Source organism: Vombatus ursinus, unplaced genomic scaffold (genome assembly GCF_900497805.2).
Source record: "Vombatus ursinus unplaced genomic scaffold, bare-nosed wombat genome assembly UNPS02014770.1, whole genome shotgun sequence".
NCBI lineage: Eukaryota > Metazoa > Chordata > Mammalia > Diprotodontia > Vombatidae > Vombatus > Vombatus ursinus.
Window position 1 is genome coordinate 16,639,820 of NW_020954548.1, and position 20,077 is coordinate 16,659,896.

The window sequence follows — 20,077 nt, forward strand, 5'->3', positions numbered from 1 at the left end:
CTTGTCTACTACCTCTTTCACGTAGAGGGAGAAGAATTAACATCCATATTTCTTTTTTCTTTATATTTAACAAGTGTACCTTAAATACTTGTCTGATATATAGCACTTACAGAGAGATATAAAAGAAGCAGGGGAAATTTCTCCTTTGCCCCTCTGGAAGGGTTGGCACTTTCAGTTATATTTTACCATAGTCATTGACTATCAATATCTAGAAACATTAAGTACTTCCTTAACTGACTCATTTGTGTCATTCTTTTTATTTGTTCTAATTCATTTCTTTATGAATATCCTGGGTCTCATTATGCTAGTATTTTTTTTTCTTTGCCAAAGTTTACCAAAAAAAAAAAAAGAGAAGGTCTTGTTTTTTCTTCTACCTGTTTATGGTATTATGGAAAGGACATTGGATTAAGGCTTCAGAGAATTTTAATCCGTGCTCTGCTACTTATTTACCTCTCTGATTTTGGTCAAGTCACATCACCTCTTTGTAGCACAGTTTCTTAAAAACAAACAAACAAACAAAAAGATTAGGCAGAAAAAAGGGGCAGCTAGGTGGCTCAGTGGATACAGCACTGACCCTGGAGTCAGGAGGACCTGAGTTCAAATGTGGCCTCAGACCAGATACTGGACACTTACTAGCTGTGTGACCCTGGGCAAGTCACTTAACCCAATTGCCTCATCAGAAAAAAAAACAAAAGATTAGGTAACAGTTTCTTTATTTGGAAAATGAACAGTTGGATTAAATGATGTCTCAGGTATATTTTGACCCAAAATTTTATCCTCTTATGGTAATTTAGAAATCATATCAATAGTTAGCACTTATATTTTGCTTTAAGGTTTGCAGAGCACTTCAAGAATATCTCATTTTATCTTCACAATAATCCTGGGAGGTAGGTGCTATAATCATTCCCATTTTATAGTTGAGAAAACTGAAGCAGGTAGTGGTTAAACGACTTGTCCAGAGCCACATAGCTAGAGTTTGAGGCCAGATTTGAACTGAGGGCTTCCTGGTTCCAGATCCAGCATTCTGTCCTGTGTCACCTAGCTGCTACCATTTAAAACATGTATTTTATTAATATTAAAATGAGGAAGTTCCATACTAAGCTCTGACAGCAGTGATCAGGCATTTATTTTATCTTCGTTTACCACAACAGGTGAATTTTTCTAGGCACAGTCTTTGTACAGTCCTCAGAGCTAGAAATTTGAGCCCCTAGATCAGCCTTCTTTAGCATGCCTCTATGTCCCTGAGAAGAGAAGAAAGTGAATAATTTATAAGCCTGAGGTATATGCAGCATATGGGGGAACTTGATCGCATTGTTTTGTCAATGACAGATGCGTGCATGCCACATTGAATTAAGCCTATTATTTTTTTTCTCAGATTCTTCTCATTACTTCTATTCAATAAGGTTCAATTTTCCCAATTTGCTACTTCAATATTAAGATTGCCCTTGGAAATCAAACTGTTTCCTTTGGCAAATTAAATACTTGACAGGTGTGTAAGGAAGAGGGCATAAAAGCCATGCCCTAAAGGGATGTGCTATTTAAATATTGTCAAAAATACTAACAGGTTGGGGGGTATAATTGATGCCTCTGTTTAATTCTGCTGCTTGGTATATTGTTATAACTGCCAGCTAAAAGGACGTGCTGTTAAACCCAGATAATCTCTAACGGTCTCAATTCATTGCCCTATTGCACAATTCCCATTTAAGTGAAAAGGACTCTGACTGTGTGTCAATGATCTGTCAAATGCACATTTTCAAGCAGTAGACCTACTGTCACTGAATCATTATTATAGCTAATCACCCCAGGGCTTAGTGCTTATTCATGACCAAAATCCAGCTATTGTGGGGGATGGGGGGGGTAGGAATAAATACGTTAATGGTTTAATCATAGAAACTTGCCAGCCATAAGGATGTTGTACTTTGGCTGTACAGTCTGTGCAACTTCTCAGACCCAATACCGGCAAAACTCAGTTTTCTCATAAATTCATTGCCTTGTCAGATGAAATGACCAGAGAATAATATGTAATTTATATATGCATATATTATACACACATATATATTTGGCTTAAGTTCATAGGATGATAGATTTAGAGTTGGAAGACATCTTTGAATTCATCAATTATAACTCCTTCAGATTATGGTTGAGGAAACAGGCCTAGGGACTTATAAATTGAGGGGCATAACACCCCAAAAGTAAGTGCCAGAGATAGGATTTGAAGCCAAAAGACTTCAGATTCAGCATTCTCTCCGCTGTGCCATGTTGTCTCTTAAGTTGTTTGCAGCAAAACTATGACTTAGTTATCATAAATATTTCTATGTTGAAGCTTAAAAAGTTTCCAGAAGACTCTTGTCTGTGTCTATGCAGGTGAAGTGGGTAGATGATAAAGTGATGAAGATAATTTGGGTCAAAAAACAGGATTACATGAATCACGTAGGTCTTATGTACTGGTTACCTGGAATCATGGTCCAGATATCGTTGAAATCCATTTTTTTTTTGAGTTGCAACACCTCACTGTGTGCTTGATTTTGTAAGGTTTCTGTCCTACCTCCCCACCCAACAGATTGTTGCATAACCCATTTATAAGTATGGATAATATGTGTGACACAAGCTTTGGTACATGGATGTGATGGGAAAACTTACAGGAACTAATGTAGAGGGAAGTTAGCAGAACCAGTTAAATAGCATATGCAATAATGTAAATGAAAAGAATACTAAAACTGAATGTGTCCAGACAATGTGCCCCTTTCCTTGTTGTGGAAGTAGAGGACTGTGGAGGTTGGGTAATGCATGTACTGTCAGTTGATGAATTAGTGCCTTTGATCACCTAGTTTCTTTTTCTTTTGGATCTTTGTTACAAGGGAAGACTGAATGGTTGGGAGAGCAGAAAGACCGATGTATTCAGAAGTGAATGTGATGTATAACTGAGAGGCATCAATAAAAAAAAGCCAATGGGGGCAAAATTAAAATTCCTTAGATGTTTAAAAAGGATGATAGCGTTAATGTATTTCCTTTCCACACAAAACATTGTCTTACTGATTTCCAAAAGTAATATAAAATAGATTGTTATTTATAGGTCTAGGCCACTTCCTTGCACAGAAATCCCCGGTAGCCCTCTATTGTCTAGAGGATAAAAAACAAACCAAACCCCCCCCCCCCAAAGCATAAACTTGGCAGTTAATTAGTCATTTAAGGAAGGCCCAACACAATCTGGCCTTAGCCTGCCTTTTCAGAAGTTATTTCATATGACTTCTTTCATATTCTCTACATCTCAGCCAAACTGGCCTTCTTGCTTTTCTCTAAAATTATCACTCTTCTCTCCTGCTTCCTTTTTGCCAATGCATAAATTGCTTCCCATGCCTGGCTGGAAGGGATATGCAGCTTCCCCAGCTCAGCCTCTTGGTTTTTCTAGCTTCTTATCAGGTTCAGAATCAAAATTCTAAAGGATTGAAAATCCTTTCCCAATCCCAATTTTTAGGGCTTTTTCCTCAAATTGTTTCTTATCCAGGTGCATGTGTCTAACCACTAATAAAATGTAAACTCCTTGAGGTCAGAGGTTTTTTTTTTTGTCCTTATATCTCCCAGCACTCTCTGCACCTGGTATGGTTTCTCGCATATAGTAGGTACTTAATATTTATTAAATTGAAAAGTGGTAGCTTAGGCCTTAACCATCTCTTTTTATTTAGAAGCCTGATGGATATGTCCTGTCATTTGAATTATATCTACAAAAATCAAGCTAATGACTAAGTGACTGTATAATCAGTTAGTGCATACTGAGTATAACAATGAGAGTAACTGAATACCACTCAACGGTGGTTTGTGACATTGGTGTCTTCTCCAGTTATTTCCATAGATGCCAGGAAATTCTCAAAATAAAATTACAATAAGTGCTACTCTGAATATTTTGGAATCCTCCTTTCTGTCTTTGATAAAAGGGAATTTCTAAGTGAAAGGGCCTGGACATTTTCATCTCCTGCTTAACATGATTTCAGAATACTTTACAGAATGATTGAAACAATTCAAAACTCCATCAGCATTGTGCTTATCTGTCCATAGCCCATCCACCATTGATTTCCTGTTTCGGTCATCTTTGCTTCTTAGCTGGGTATAAGATGGCACTTCACTTGCTCAATTTGCATTTCTTTTCCCAGTCGTGATTTGAAGAGATCTTTTATCTGTCTGTTAATATTTGTGGTTCTTCTTTTGAGAATTGTTTGTTCAGATTTTTTGACCAATTAACCTAAGAGGATTTTAATTTATGAAGCATTGGACAGAAATATTATACCAAAAAGTAGATACATCCAAAATTTATTTTGAGTTTGGAATGGAGTTTATTCATTTGTAAACCTACTATCCCTGAAGGGGAAATTACTTCCATCTCCCCCGAATGCGTAGATGAAATTATGACTTGCTGTTGATGGGAAGGCAACAGAAAGAAAGGAAATATATCTTTATCCCATTAAAAAGCATCCTCCATCTTTAGTGGAATGATTTATATATCTTTTGAAGATTAACAGTATTTTTGAGCATTCCAAAAGTTTTATTACCATAAGGCAGTGATATGAGAATTACAAAAGGCAATGGGGAATATTGGATAGAGATAGAGCCGAAAACAGGAATTTCTGGATTTAGGTCCTGCCTCAGGCATATCCTATGAGCATGGCCAAGTAATTTAATTTTTAGCACCCTGGGTAATTTTTGAAAATGCTAAGTCAATGAAGTGCCCATATGCATTTGTGGATAGAATTTCTACACCAGATTCCTTATACCAACACGTTCAGGATTTTAAAAAAATAATTGAACAAAATCAATGACCGGAGAAGAAAACGAATAGTTTCCTATCCCTTATCTAGGAGGAATTTAAAAAGCAACGTCAGATAATGAAGAAGAATCACTTATATGTTTTTACATTTACCATGAAGTTTATTTACTGTAGGAATCTTGAGTACTTTATTTTTGGTTCAATAACAGCTTTTGAGTGTTTGTTCCTTTAACTAAAAGTATGTAAATATAGAGTACTTGAAAGAAGGGACCAAAATTCTTTTTCCTGGGCAAGCTTTTTATGTAGCACTGGATTAAAATGCAACACCATCTTGCTATTTTAGGCCAGTATGTGTGTTTGTGCATCCATGTCTAAAACAGCAAATGGTGCTGGGTGGAATTTTAGCGACAAAGTTAAATGACCTTTCAGATTTGGGATGAGAGCCAAAACCTGCTACTGACCTCAGAGGGCATTTTGACTCTACTAGTTTGAAATAAAGTCTTTGGAGATTGATTTGTTTATTCATGGAGCTCTGCTGTGAGGTCATAATTCATGAATGTAAAGAAGCTGACAGAATGACTGAATTTAGAGTAAAAGGATCTGGATTTGAATCTGCTACTTAATGAGATAGGTGCAGCTATCAGTACTAGGAATCATAGTATGACAAAAAGTATCCATCAGGTTCTATAAATGAAAGAAATGTATATCACTTAAAGTCTTAATAAATGTTAGTTTCCAAATTCTTTCCCAACAGGATAAAGAAGGTTAGCAGTTAATACTCTGTAAGTGGTAGAGAAAAAAAAAACCAAACACATACTAAAACCTGAGTTTTTTTTAATCACTTTTGTGCCCTTAGGCAAATTATTTCACTTATTATTATACAGTAGCTTCTCACATCCCTCCTCCCAGATTTTCTGCTTGTAATTTATAGTGGGGCCAGAAAACATAGAATTTGTATATTATTATTATTATTAAAATTTAAATTATATTTCAAATGACATAATGTGTCATATATATAAGACTTTTGGGACACCCTGTGTGTAATAAATAAATTATAATTAAATTATTGAAATTTTTATAATTATATGTAAAGCAAGAACAAATAGTTAATGAGCAATGGCCAGTCCCATAAAGTTCTTGGGCTCTGCTTTTGTTGCTTAGGGACCTTTTACTTACCCGATTCTCACAAAAGATCTCTTACTAAGTAAAATCTTAGCATGTTTTATTTGCCTTGCCATACGCTGAGTGAGACTAAAGTATTTACTATACACAGAAAATGAAGTGAAATGAAAATAAGTAAAACAACCAGATACCCAGATAACATCACTAAGGTTCACCTGATCAAGGTAATAATGATAGCTAGTTTATATAGCAATTTAAGGTTTGTAAAGCATTTTACAAACTTTATCCTCACAACAGCCTTGGAAGGAGATATTATCCTCATTTTGCAGATAAGGAAATGGAGGCAGTGAAAGTTTAAGTGACTTACCCAGAGTCATCGGTAGCATTTGTGTGAGGCTTGATTTGAATTCAACTCCTCCTGACTCCAGGTCCGTATATACTTTATACATTGTGCCTCCCACTTCTTAATTCATGACCACTGAACCAAGAATTTCAGCAATATTTAGCTTATCTATGACTATTTATGACCATTGAATTAGGTACAATGTCATTGTACCTAATTCACCATTCTTAGCTATAGTCATTTTTCATAAACATTAATATGATTTATCATGAAGTTTTTGGATTTGGCCACTAAATGGCTATAACAAGCAGATCAAACATGTCACAAGCCACTTCATTTGTATAGACACAACATTAATCAAGGTAATAGATTAGAGCTGGAAGGGTTCTTAGAAATCAATCATAGTCTCTATCCCCTTCTTTTTAAAGAAATAGTTAATTCCTTCCAATTTATAGTCCCTCCCCAGACTCCCAAATCTAATGTTACCAATTAGCCTATTTTGTATCCCATATTAATTTTTAGGGCATTAAAAATACATAGAAATTTTTGGTTTTAGTTACCACATCTCTAGAATGAGAAGCAGTGATCACATGATCCCCTATTCCCTTCTGTCCTTCAGCTTGAAAATTCTGTGGGGCTGTTTCTACTGTCTTGAAGCAATTCTGCACTGATTAATGATATTTAGGAAAATATGTATTACCTAATTGTTTTATGGAAATAGTTCTTTAAGATGTAGATTTAAGAAAGGTCAAGCACATTAAGGAAACTTGGTCCAGTGAATGAAGATGGAAAGAGGCTTCTTAGGAGGGAATATATATAGGCCATCCTTTACATCAGTCATTGAAAGCTGCAAGGTTGACCATTAGCTTGAGTTGATAACATTTTGTAGAATACTGGCTCATATTTATATAGTGCCTTACTATTTATACAATACTTCCCTCCAATAGAAAGAATACTGGTTTTTGAATCAGAGAACTTGGGTGCAAACCCTGCTTCTCTTAACTATCTACCTGTGAGATCTTGAGCAAGTCACTTTACCGCTCTGGATCTCAGTTTCTTCATTTATAAATTAAATAGTTACAATCGGTACTTCTAATGTCCCTTCTTCCTCTGTATTCATTATCCTAGAACCCTTCCTTTCCTGACTTAATTCATATATCAATCCTTCATATACTTTTCATTCTAGACCAATTGTGTTCTGAACTCTACATTCCCTCTCCCTTCTGTAGATGCCATTCTGTATGACTGCCATGTCCTACCTCCCACCTTTGTCTCTCTGAATATTTCTTGTTTCTTCTTATTGTCAAAGGTCTCTTTCTCTTCAAATTATCTTCTTTTTACTTATCTGCATGCATGTCATATCCCTGCCCTCCAGTAAAATGTAAGTTCCTTGAAGTCAAAGATTGTTTTAGGTCTTTATATCTTTAGTGCCTTGTTTTGTTTTGTTTCAGGGTCTGCATCTGTAATTTTATCAAAGCAGGTTACTTTCGGGTGAGGAAACCCTCTAACAATGAATATCTTCAACTTCCTGTATAATCTTATATAGTTGCCTGTAGACCCTGAGAGGTTCATTGTGCTCAGGGTCACACTGCCAGTATATATTCAAGGTGAGACTTTAACTCAAGTCATCCTAACTGTGAGAACAGCTCTTTTCTCTATTCATCCCTTGAAGTGTAGTAGGAGTTCAGTATAGGCTTGTTGCATTGAATTTCATTAGCAAAAATATTAGTTCTCCTGTTTTACAATTGAGTAAACTGAAACTTGGAGAGGGTCAATAATTTTGCTCAAGCACACACAAGTTATCAAGTGTTATAGCCAGGACCCTAACCCTGCACTTCTGAGTTCAAATCCAAACTCTGTCTCTGACTCCAAAATCAAATAAAACCCAAAAAGTTAAGTTAAAAGTTTTTGGAATATTGTTGATATGACAGTCTGTCTATAATAATATTAAGCATCAAGGGGAGGGATTAAGTGAGGAATTATTTTCCCTGCACCTTCAGTTACTCAGGTGAGAATTGATCCTATTTAATTCTGAGAAGTTGAAAAAAAATAAATCAAGTTCACTCACTGTGATGCACCTGCATCCATAAAGATAGAGGTACTGATCCAGAGCCACTAGCAGCATACATTCTTCAAAATGATGCCTCTCCTTCATTTGCTCTGTGGTAAGGAATTGTTATCAAAAGATAACCAGGAAACCACCCAATGGTTCTTTCCCTGATGATGGCCAGTGTTAGTCAGAAGTAATTTAACACATTTTGTTAAACTGTGGCTTTAATGAAATACAAATTTTACTTTTGAAGTACAAAAAGAACTGTCCAGATGGCCATGTTGGAATATGATAAAATGACCTTGTAGGATATCTTAACATTTTATAATTATTTCTAATCTAACTTCTTTTTGAAAGGATGGAGGAAGGAACAGACATACTTATTTCTACTGCACCTGAAAATAAAAGTATTTATTTTCCAAAGGCTTTCTGTTCCATTTTGTCTATCATTTAATTCAGGAGCCAGGAGCCATTTTATGTCCAAAATAGTCTCGTCACATTAAGCTAATCCCCTTTGAACATGCAACTCAATTTCTTTAATTAGCTTTAAAAATAAGGATCATTAAATCAGAGTGCCACCATCAATTACTGTGCAAGAATTTGGCTCTTCAATAATGCATCAGAACTGTGCTCTAATCAGTATTTTACTGAAAGATTTATGGAAAAGGAGGCTTCCCTAGGTCTAAAACTTGAAACATGTGCCTATTATATATGAAAAAATTTCTGATTACTCCGATTTTTGGTGTTGTGTTTTAGTGAATACTCTCAGTGTTGGATCAATTCATTCTTCTTTGCATTTCATATTTGGGACCAGTTCCAAATAGTTGGTTACAGCATTTGTGTAAATTCACAACAAAATAATCAAATTTCTTTCCTTTGCAAGAAAAGACAAGGTGCAGATTTAAAAAAAAAATGCCCACATTTGTTAGAGGTCCACCTGTCACTACAAATTTTCCCAAACAAGCTTCACTTTTTATTTCTTATACAGTTAAAGCCAAAAAACAAGAAGAAGCAGAGAAATTTAAGTAGATATCTTCTACATAGACCTCTGATACCTCCTTAGGGCCTGGAGGTGATTGTGAGCTCTCAAAAGCAATGCTGACAGAACCTAAACTCTAGCAGGCCATTTCAAGTCTTCTTTAAAAGGCTTTTAGTATCAGGCCTGGTAATGGATTCTTTGTCTCTTGTCCTAAGACTGTCCACAGTAAGTGCAGAGGGTCATACCACAAGGTAAGGGACACAGGGTAAGGGATTCTTCAGCCATGGCAGCTGTTGAGGGCCATCTATTCAGTTACAGAGGGGTTACAGTGTATATTGACAGAGGGAGTAGATATATTAATGAAAGAATAGATCCTTACATATGGAAGAAGCATCTAGATTTGTCATCTTGATGTAAACAGGCTATGCTTGAGAACTTCAGCAAAGTTAAAAGTTTTAATACTGGCTAAGGTATTAAAACTTGAGCCCACAAAGTATTTAAATATTCTTGAACTCTGTGATTTGCTTGTGTTTTATTTTTGTTTATTCAATATGCATAGTATCCATTAAATAGACAGAAGCAAAAGTGATATTTTCTTGCTACTCTACATAGTGTAATCAAAATAAGTTTAGAAAAAAACGACAGCCAAGAGTAGACATGATAATCTGCCCAAAATGCTTGAGGAAATTCAGGTTGATCTTTTCATAAGGCAACATAGTTATACTAAGTATTTCTGAAAAGACTGATGACTGGCCAGTGAAACAGCTAGGTAATAGCATTAACCTTCTCCGTAAAAAAAAATTAGAGATAGATGAAATATAAATGGAATTCTGTATCTTCATATTTTTAACATCTTGAGTAAAAAATGAATTCATATATTTGAGTACATTTCCTGTTTTTTTTTTTAAAGCATCAGATTCCTGTATATCTAAGGATGGACATAGATTCTAGAGGTGCAGTTTTTTTTTTTTAAGATGTAAGTTGTTTGTAAGTTTGAAATTTAACAGATGCATAAGCAAAATAATTGAGAACAAACCAGAATTTTGGCATTCTGTTTTCATTCCATAGAATCTAATACAATCAGTCAGTAAGCATTTATTAAGTGCCCAGTATGTATGAGGCACTGTGCTAATCATTGAGGATACAAAAAGAGGCAAAAGACAGTCCCTTCTCTCAAGGAGTTCACAGTACAATGGGGGAGACAACAAGCAAACAAACAGATACAAACAAGACTTAAACAGGACAAATGGGAAATAATTAAAAGAAGGGAGGCACTGAAATTAAGATAGGTTGGGAAGGGCTTCCTGTAGAAGGTGAGATTTTAGTTGGGACTTGAAAGAAGTAAGCAGAGATGAGGATGGAGGCCATTCCAGGAATGGAGGACAGTCCGAGAAAATGCCTAGAGAGAAAAATACAGTGTCTTGTTTGAGGAATAGTTAGGAGACCAGTGTCACTGGATCAAGGAGTATGTGGTAGAGAGTAAGGTATAAGAAGACTGGAAAAGTGTATGTATGTGTGTCTGTGGGTGTGTGTGTGGAGGGTGGAGTCCAGGTTATAAAGGGCTTTGAACACTGAAAAAGAAGATTTTTCAGAGGCAGTAGGGAGCCAATGGAGTATATTGACTAGAAAATCAATTTGATTGGACTTGAGATTTAGAAAGATGATCATGATGGTGACTGAGTGGAGGATGGACTGGATTAGGGAGAGACTTGAGACAGGCAGATGCATCATCAGATTATTGCAGTAGTCCGAGGGTGATGAGGGCCTGCACTGGGGTGGTGGCAGTATCAAGAGGTGTATTAGAGAAATGTTGCAAAGGTGAACTAGATTGTTGTTGTTCATTTGTTTTCAATTGTGTCTGACTCTTCATGACCCCGTTTTGGGATTTACTTGGCAAAGATACTGGAGTGATTTTCCATTCCATTCTCCAGCTAATTTTGTAGGTGAAGAAACAAACAACTAGTAAGTGTGTGAGGCCAGATTTGAACTCAGGAAGATGAGTCTTCCTGACTGTAGGCTGGGTATTCAATCCACTAAGTCACTTAGCAGCCTTGATAGGGCGTGGCAACAAAATTGGATTTGGGGGTGTGTGAGAGATAGTGAGGACTTGTGGATAACGTGTAGGTCGGGAGCACCACGGGCAATTAGGTAATAAATATTTTTGATGGTGATCTTTTATAAATATTCTGAAATAAGAAGCTTTTAAAATTACTATATTGGAGGCAGATCATCTTTTGTGTCTATTATGAAAATGCAAATAAAGGAGGGAGCCAGTATGCCTAAGCAAAAGCATATGGACAGTCATGGAAACTTAACAAGAGAAGGTTAAGGGAGAGCTTCTCGTACTATAAAGAATTTAAGACATTAAACTTTCCCAACATCTTTATTATCCATCAATGTAATACATTTTATTTTTATGATGCACTTAACAATCACCAAACTGCACAAACGTTTCATATACAAAGGAGAGCAAAAATGGAGTGGTGAGCTTTTTTTTAAAAATATATATTAAATTTTAGAAGGTAGTGACAAAATAACCCAATTTATGCCCCTTTTTGGACTTGCTTTTATTTTCTTCTGTTTTTGAATGTTTCCCTGTTCCTCTCATTTTTCTACATTTCTGTTATTATCCACTAGTTATCTGTCTGTCTCCCATTCTGTTTTGGCCCCTGACAGAAGTTTTTGTAACAAGGAAGGGTATCAAACAAAATAAATCAGTAACTTGGCCATGGTTGAAAATTTCTCTCTCGTTATTTATCTCTGAGCCAGGGATTCTAAACTTTGTTTTGTTTGTCCTGAACCACTTTGGCAGTCTGATGAAGCCTATGGATAGGGCTGCTTTACAGAATAATATTTTTAAATGTACAAAATAAAATAAACCAGATACAGAGAAAACCAATATATTGAAATCTAGTCATCAAAATATTTTTTAAACAACCAAGTTCATTGACCCCATGTTGTTTTTAACCTGCCCAGTTCCCTGCCAAGAGGAAGGAGGCATGCTTCTTCATCATTTTTCCAAAGGTATATGTGGTCACTGCATTTATCAGAGATCTGATGTCTTTTAAAGTCATTTTCCTTAATAATGATTAATAGCTATCATTTTTATAAGTGCTTTAAGATTTGCTAAGCAATTTACAAATATTATCTCACATTGTCCTCACAACTCTGAGAAGTAAATACTGTCATCATCCCCACTTTACATGGATGGAAACTGAGGCAGATGAGGTAAAGTGACTTTGTTATTCCTAATAGCACAATAAGATCCTATTAACATTTATATAGCATAATTTGTTTTATCATTCTCTAAGTGGTGGGCACCCACTTTCCCTTTTAGTTCTTTAGTATAACAAAATGTACTACTATGAATATTTTTGTATATGTGAGACCTTTTCTCTCCCTGTTAACTCTTTGTCATATATCCCTCATAGTGATGATATTCCTGGATCAAAGAAGGTATGTATATTTTAGTGACTTTAGTAGAAGAGGTTCAAATTCTTTTTTTCAGAATGGCTAGACCAAGTCACAGAGACATCAACAGTGCATTAAAGTGCCTAGCCTTTCCAAGATAGAATTTCTCAATACTTGACTTGTTATTCTCCTGTATATCTAGAAAAACTAAGAATAATTTTGTTTTGTAGTTAAGTTCCTTCAGTGGGGAAAGCCAAAACAGTTGCCTATCGAGTTATGTAGTCAGAGAACGTTCAGCTTGAAAAAGAGGCTTTCAGACCAACTTTCTTCTTATGAAGAAAACAGTCTTGGGGGATTTGAATCTGAGAACTCTTGGAGTTTTCCCAGACCTGTGATGATTGTACCTTCAGGGCATAAGCATCCCTTTACCTTTTGCATCATAATACTATTAAATGCAGCAGAGTTAAAACAAAATCTTTCCGTGTACAGACATGTAAACTGTATAATTAGTTTGCTGCCATATAACCTAAAAAGACATCTTTTTAAGACTTCAGGTATCTGTTTTGTGTGTTAACAGTAAGTATAATGAATAAATCTAGTTACTTTTTTTCTTTCTTATGCTTCAAGAACACTTGAAAGTCACCTCCACTCAGTAATTCAGCTTAAACATTTATTAAATAACTATTGCATGTAAACGATCAAGGAGATAACAAATTTTAAATAGGACTAATTCCTTGCTCTTATATAATGCAGAGTCTGTAAGAGGACTAAAGCATATACTCAGAGAACTATACTATACAAGATTATATGTTGAGTAAAATGAAGAAGATGGATTTGGTGACTTCTGCGGTTCATTCCGGTCCTGAATTTGTGATCCCATGATCCTCTAAGTGTAGAATAGAGCCTGGCACATCGTAGGTACTTAATAGATGCTTATGAATTTATTGATTTAAAAAATAAGTGTTTTAAGATTCAAAGTAGAAAAATATAGTTACTGACTCTGGGGATCAGGGAAGGATTCCTGAAGGAAATGGCAAATGTGGGGTGAAAACTTGATAATTATTTGTTGAATCTGGTCTATAATTATCTAAATTTAGGTTCTGTTCATAGACCCAAACTCCAGTAGTTGCCACCTTTATACCTTTAAATTTATTTTCTCTAAACTGGGTCCTCATATATATCTACTAGACTGGACTTATCAATAACAACTTTTGTAGACACATTTAAAAACTGCCTAATTTTGTACTTCGTGATGTAGATTAAATTTTTTTAAAGAACCTTTTGGTGGGTTGAATAATACAGCTAATCATTAAAAAAAACAACAACACTTTTTTTAGTGTGTCTTTGTAGACCCAAATTTAATGACATTTTTTTCAAGAATGAATTGAATGAATTTTCAACTGATTTAAACAAACAAACTAAAAAACAAACCTAATTTATTAACATGAACTTTTTTCCCTTAGGGATCTTAATACTGTAATTAGTTGAGCCAGACGAAGTAAGCTGTATTCTGAGAGTGTTCTTCCTTGGAATGAGAATTAATCTCTTAACGTACCAGAGATTACCTTTGAAGGACTCATTACTTTGTTCCCAGCATATAGTTTGTTCATCCTGGCTCACCATAGCATGAGTCCAAATATTTTTTTCTCTATGCAAACACACCATAGGCGTTAGGACCTTGTGTGTGGGATCCTCAGCCTGTCGCAGCTTTCATCATGCCATCTGCTTCAACCTGAGATGTGTAGAATCTGCTGGCAGACTTTTTTGAAGTTGCCATGGCTCAGGATAAAAAACCAATCTTGGCATAACAAGGCTGTTTAAAAAAAAAATATATATATATATATATATATGTATATATATACACACACACACACACACATACATTCTACATATATATAGTATAATATACACATACATACATATATTTAGGTATAGGTACATATAAATTAATTGATCCCAAATGCTTTAAAATAATCATTTAAAGGATTACCATATGTTTTCCATCTTTGACATCCTCTCCATCTCCCTCCCAATAGTTGAAAACAGGTAGCTAATAAAATCGTTGGATCATTGGTAATCTGAAAGCTGTCTTTGGGACTTACAGACTGTACTGCATTTTACAATAGTTATATATAACAACTCATCAATTTGCATGGTTAGTGTGATGGTTTATGGAGAAAGAAGAAAAGTCCCTACAAAATTCCTCACTCATAGGAATAACAGTAGCAACAGCAACAGTAATAATGATTCAACACTTAAAGATACTGTGATTTCAGTGGTGTGGTAGGCACTTCTTACACCCACACAGATTGAATGCCTTAGAAAATGTTTTTAATGAGTTTTTGTAGTTGAAAATATTCATTTCTTGGTGGCCAACCATTTTATGATAAATCAACAAGCATTTATTTAGCACCTACTGTGTGCTAAGCTATATGATAAGGCTTTTTGGAAGGCATACAGTTGGCCACCTGACCTGAACTTGAAGCCTTTCCCCTTGGTAGGACTGAGGGGGCTTTTGTGCCACTTTTATAGCCTTTGAGAACCTGCAGTCACAGTATGTGCCACAATGAGAAGATAGAGTTAGTAAATGAGTGAGTGAGTTTTTCTTAAATGCTTAATATGTGAGGAAAGTACTCGTGTGAGGGCAAGGTAGAAAATAGTATAGAGAATTAAAAGTTGAGTCAGGTTGGAAGTGAGCTTGGATAGCATGGCTACTTTCCAAAGTGGGACTTCCAAGGAGGAACTTACCAGTCAGAGGAAGAGGATACAGAGGAGACAGCATCTCTAGCATGAGAAGGAAGCTGAGATGGAGGTGGCAAAGAAATCCAGGAAATAGAAGTTGAGCTCTGTTAGAATGGTTGGAAGAGTTGGAATGGAGGAATAGCATTAATGAGTGTAACGATAAAATAATGATTATATTTGTACAAATACATTTGGAGGTAGAATGGTGTAATAATGGAGCCAGTCAGCATCAGGAAGGCCTAAATCATTCCTCAGATAAATACTGTATGGGAGACCATGGGTAGGTTGTTTAACCTCGGTGTTCTAGTCATATCTTTAAGACTCTAAAGTCAGGGGAATTGTAGGGTGCTTATCTACAGGTCTTCATTAGGTAGAGTAAACTTCCACACTGAGACTTCCCTGGACTGATCAAATCATAGGACCAGACAGTATCCTGGCACCTCAACACCTGTAATAGTTTATAAAGTGCTTTCCCGTACTCCCTCCATTTGAATCTCACAGCAGCCTATGCTGTTAGGTTGGACCGTCTTTGTTACTTCTGTTCTGCAGATAAACTAATGTGTAGAGAGCCTAAGTATTAACTTGTGCAAGGTCACTTAGCTAGCAAGAGGTAGATCCAGAATTTGTGCCTAGGTCTTCTGATTCCTGGTCTTTTACTTTATCTGCTGTGCCATATTGCCTAGCATAGATTCTGCCATCTGACTATTCCAAATTTGATATATCTCAAACTAAAAAAAATTTAAAAAGCAAGAGCTGATGTATAACAAGCCTACTTTTTTTGTTAAGTCTTAGGGAATGAAGTCATGTGTTGATTTTGAATTCTCTACTGAAAGAACATGTTTGATGTTTGATGACAAAAATCACTGACATTTCAGGCAATTACTGGATCCTCATTAACACTGTAATACAGGTTAGAATGTGGGCTGTATCTGTTCCTTCCAATCCAGAGACTTAGAGTGTTGGATCAAGGTTCAAGTCCTTCCTTTCACACTTGCTAGTTTTGTGACTGCCCGGGTGACTGTATCTCTGAACCTCAGTTTTCTCATCTGTAAAATGAGAATAATGTAGCTCCTAACTCACAGAGTTGCCATGAGTCTCAATTGAGATACTGTGTGTTCAGCACTTTGCATATCCTAAAGCACTATATAAAAAGGTGAGACCAGCTTGGAATGAACTCTTTTGAGCAGTTCAGTAACTAAATTTTGTATGGAGATCAGGGCAATCAGCTATTGACATGATTCTGCTTTATTCTGCTATAGGGAGGCTTCAGTGTATTTGCTTCTCAAGTCAGTCAACAAACATTCCCTCAGATCATCTCCGTTTTATTTTGTCTGTATTTTGTTTGTACCTACCTCTTTGCATTTTTGTCTCCCTTGTTAGACTGTAATGTCCTCGAGAGAAGGGGCTATCTTTTTCTTTTTTTTATATCTTCAGTGCTTACTTAGCACAATACCTGGCACACTGTAGGCACTTAACAAATGCTTATTGATGGACTGGCTTCTCTTTCTAGTTCTCATCACTGTTTCCTGAGTACCCTCTTAATCCTTACATAGTTTTACATTGTGACATCCACATCTGTGTGACCTAAAGAAAAGTGTTTCCCACAAACCACTTTGAAAAGGTTGACTCTGAATGATCTTGACACAGGTTAGACCATTAGGCTAAATCAATAAGATGGAATTCAGTAATAAGTTCTACATTCTAAACAAACAAACATTCACAGATACAACGTGGAGGAGTTTTAACTAGACAGTAGTTTGACAAAAAATAATAAGGTGGCTTTAATGTGCTGCAAATTCAATGTGAGTCATTATTATGACTGTGTGATATGTGATATGTGTGTGATGGGACAGGAAAAGAGAGCTAATTTAACTCTCCTATGATGCATTGAGAGGGATTGTGTCCAAAACAAGGGAGTTATGAGTCTGACTGTTTTCTACTCTGGTCAAAGCACTCTTAGAGTATTATGTTTAGTGCTGAGTTTAAGAAGTATAACAATAAACTGAAGAACAGTGAGAGGAAGTTGATCAGAATGGTGAAGGGCCTTGGGATTATGCCACAAAGAGGATTCGTTGAAGGAATTGGGGCTGTTTAACTTGGAGAAGAGCAATTGGGGGTGGAGGAGAGGGGATGATAGCTTCCATCAGTTGCTTATAAGGACTTGTCATGGAAAAAAGGTTCAGCTTATTCTGCTTATCCTGAGAGAACAGAATTAAGAACAATGGACAAAAGCTACAAATTTAGGCTTGATATACAAAGAAAAGCTTCAGAGTAACTAGAGCGACCTCAAAATGGAATGGGCTGCCTTGGGAATTAGCGAACTTCCCCTCAGTTCAGATCTTCAGGAGAAGGTTGGATGCCCACTTGTTTCAGATTTATAGAGGGGAATTCTTTTTTTAAGCTTTCACAAAGGTTTATTTACTAAGATGATATAGCAAGAACATTTTCCTCCAACACCTGGGAGCATACTTCCCCGTACTACCACATCCTCAGTCTCTGGGGAAAGTGGGCTCAAACTGAAAGCAGGTTCTACAGAGAGTTTACCCTTCTGCTCTCCCTCCACCCTAGTTCACTTTCAAATTTGGTATAGCCCATAGGTAAATTGCTATAACTCCTAGGCAGGTTGCTGAGTTGTTCACTCCTCATCATCTCAATTGGCTACAAAATCTGGCATACACTTTGGCTCCTGGAGTTCTAGTGGTTTGCCATTCTGACTTTTCAAAGCTCGCAAGGTCATAGCTGTCTGCAGAACTTCTTTTCTCAAAAGCAGGAAAGAAAAACAATGGAAAGAGGCAAAGAACAGTGTGCTATATTTGTGGGCCACATGTCAGTTCCAGGTAAGAAATTACAGCTTAGTTATAGCTCAGCATCAAATCTTCTTCTTCATGTGTTAATCACACTAGAAACAGGCAGAATATATAGGTATGCTCTCATTTGGGGAGTAGGGCCCTCCCATTTCCTCACTTTTTTCCATGTAGGCTGGCAGCAGGCAGAAAATATTGAGCATGCTTTGAGTATGAGGTTTACATCCTCTACACCCCACCACGTTACCTCACATTTAAAAAAAAATTGCCATGCTTGGTAAGTTGTCTTGTATGCATTTTAAACATTGTCCATGTTGCCAAATCAGAAAAGTCCCCCCAGCTCCTTGGACAGCATAAACAGTGTCTTTCCTCTTGCTTTCTGAAGTGCAATAAAGAAGAGTCTCGAAACAGTCAAAGTGGCACAGGTCATGTAAGGCCCTACATGTAGAGGTGGAAATCACCGTTTGTCCTGAAGGCAGTTATGAAGAGTCAACAAACAAAGAACATTTTATCCAATACCACTTGTTTATTTAGTACTTAGCATTTGCCTATCCTGAAATTTGAAATGGCCTTTCTCTCACCCAAGGCAGCAGAGAAAAGAAAAAGCAAAGAAAATCCAGCCTCCTTTTTCAGAAGGGAACCTGGTCCCTTCAGAGCTTCCCAGACCATGTGGAGCTCTCCCTGATGGGATTTAGGATCTGGGGTCAACTGCAAGTCATGCCCTCACTCTCAGGTGAGAGACCAAATCAATCTGGATTAGTCTTCCCAAACCATCCCTAGGGGATTAGAGGGCATTTCATTCACTCTCTCTTCCATTAAGGATCAGTCCATTCCAACTTCAAGTCTATAGTTCTCTGATTCTATAAACTATTAGGACTGTAATGAAGTATGGTTATTTTGGTCATCTGGACAAAACTTTGGGTTCATTCAATCATTTGGGTTCTAACCCTGGAGTTTTCCTGGGAACTTCATATACAAAACATTATTTCCCTTTATAAACATTTGTGAAAAAAATTAGGTACTTTAGCTAAAATATATAATAAGATGAGACATATATCAATATCCCAAACATCAAATGTTCAGCTTACACTTTGAGAGAGAGTATAGTGTAGGGGATAGAACACTGAACTTGGAGTCAGGAAAACATAGGTTCTAATACTGCCTTGGACACTAAATACCCGTGTGATTTTGCACAAGTCACCTAATTTCTCTGAGTCCCAGTTTCCTAGTTTATAAAATGAGAGGTTTGGACTTGGTAATCTCTAAAATCCCCTTTCCATGCTCCAAATCTATGACCCTATATCAGTCCCTGGAATCCATTGAGGAAAGTTTTAGTAAATCAGGGAAACTAATTCAGAAAATAAATTCTCTACATTCATGTGATCTTGCTATACAATTTATTTAACATTTTTTGAAGAGTTTTCTGCACAAGGCAAAGGACCTGGGTTCAAATCCTACCTCGTGTTTACTTGACCTTGAGCAAGTCATTTAGTCTGTTTTTTCATCTATAAAATGAAGGGGGTTGTTCTAGATGGCCTCTGAGGACCTTATTATTACCTTATTATTTGTGATGATCACCCTGAAGGCTATGTAAGCAGAACCCTGATTTTAATACATCTCACCAAAGTCAGAAGTCTTCAGGTGAGGGCCCCAAAACAGGTTGTATTGATGTCTATCATACAAGGACCAGCCAAAACAAGTTGAGAGAAAAATGTCCTCAGATAGTTGCATGGTGATTCCTTTTTTGGCTGCAGTGACATTAGCAGACTGTTTGCTAAGGTATGGAGGGATTGAGATTTGCATTGGTGGAGGACTAGCCAACACCAATGAAATCACACATCCTTGATGTAAGTATTTAAAAGGGCAT

The 20,077-nt window shown here is 36.4% G+C and overlaps 1 protein-coding gene across 15 annotated transcripts in view; it reads left to right on the forward strand.

Annotated features, from left to right (window-relative positions):
* Positions 1 to 20,077, forward strand: part of MPDZ (multiple PDZ domain crumbs cell polarity complex component) — a 218,252-nt gene that overhangs the window by 41,750 nt on the left and 156,425 nt on the right. The window contains exon 1 of one of the 15 annotated variants that reach the window (XM_027862868.1): positions 18,877 to 18,943. The exons of the other annotated variants lie outside the window; for them this stretch is intronic. The gene's annotated coding sequence lies outside the window, so the exon portion shown is untranslated. Of the gene's footprint in view, positions 1 to 18,876; positions 18,944 to 20,077 lie in introns of those variants that run through there. 15 annotated transcript variants of the gene reach the window in all.